Genomic DNA, 1669 nt, shown 5'->3' with positions numbered 1-1669 from the left:
CCCAAGAGATCCCAGAGTCCCTCCGACGCGTCCGACGAGGATCACCGTGGAAGTTTTAGTGGGTACAAATCTCACACTACCTCGCCCCCTCCCCCAGGGGGCTGGGTGTCTTTCTTTTTAAATTTTTTCCCCAAAAAAAAAAAAAAAAAAAAAAAGGTCCATAAGATTTTGCGCTTAATTCGTTCTGAAAATATTGTCAAAAACCGACAACATTTCGTTAATGTATATTAGGCAGCATTCCCAACCAAATTAAAAACAAAAATTTGTGCATATGACAACAGAGCTTCCATTAGTTGTAAATGGTGTTTACACTTTTTACGCTTTGTATGTCCTTATGATAAATACCATCTGGGTTTATGTATAGTCGGCCGCATAAGTGTTCGTCCACCTACCGCACTCAGTGTATGCGTAGGTAAAAGTAGGAAAATATGCAGATAAAATTTGAAAACAAAAATGCAGAAATGAAGCTTAATTTATACAAAATAAGATGACATTTTGCGGGATTCATAACTGTTATACATAATGAAAAATTAAACGATGTATCATAATGTGGCGGGAAACTCGAACGCAAAAGTGTTCGTCCACGAATATTTATACTGAATAAGACGCTTGGTAGCGAACTAATCTTTCAAACAACTGAATGTTTTGTGATCGACTATGTTTTGTTAAACTTCTGCAATCGGTTTGTATAAATTTTTGAAAAAACTGCAATTAGTTTGAATCGCGAAGAAAATAGCGAAGGTCGTTTTTACAACTTTTTTATCTGAGCTCGGAATGAAAATCTAAAAAATACGTTTCGTAGATCTACGTCAATTATACACACGGTGAAAATTTGGATACTTAGAACTGTTAAGCAGGATCCCCACATTTCAACACCTGAAATACAGGAAAAAGTTCTGTCTCCCTTAGGCAAAACTGTAAGTCGTGACACAATTCAACGGGTACTGTATAGAGTCAATTTGAAGAGCCATATTAGTCGTAAGAGACCATTAATTACTGCTACAAATAGTAAAAAGAGATTAGACTTTGCCAAAAACTACGTTTCAAAAACAGAAGATTTTTGGAAACGTGTTATATTCACCGACGAGTCTAAATTTTGTGTTTTTGATACACCTAGTAAAAAAGTTTGAAGGAAACCGAATACAGAGTTTCAAAAAGAAAATTTAACACCAACCGTGAAACACGGGAGAGCGTCGCTCATCATGGTGTGGGGCTGTATGTCGATGGCTGGGGTTGGTGATTACCACATTATAGATGGTACCATGAATCGTTGGATGTACCTAAATATATTAAAGGAACATTTACTTGGAAGTGCTGAGAAATTTGGAATCAAAGATAACTTTATGTTCCAGCAGGACAACGATCCAGAGCACAAAGCCACCACCGTTAGAGAATGGATATTATATAACACCCCGCATTATTTAGAAACACCACCCCAGTCACCGGATATAAACCCAATTGAACACTTATGGGCAGAAATAAAAAAAAATATGCGCAAATCACCGCCGAAAAATCGTGATGACTTAAAACAACGATTTATAAAGGAATGGGAAAAAATACCACCAGACATTACAGAAAAGTTAGTAAAATCAATGCCCAAACGTCTAAAAGCCATAATTTCATCTAAAGGGTACCATACTAAGTATTAAGAGTAGTAATGGCAATTTTG

Source organism: Habropoda laboriosa, unplaced genomic scaffold, assembly GCF_001263275.1.
Source record: "Habropoda laboriosa isolate 0110345459 unplaced genomic scaffold, ASM126327v1 scaffold708, whole genome shotgun sequence".
Lineage (NCBI taxonomy): Eukaryota > Metazoa > Arthropoda > Insecta > Hymenoptera > Apidae > Habropoda > Habropoda laboriosa.
Note: the sequence above shows the minus strand (reverse complement) of the source record.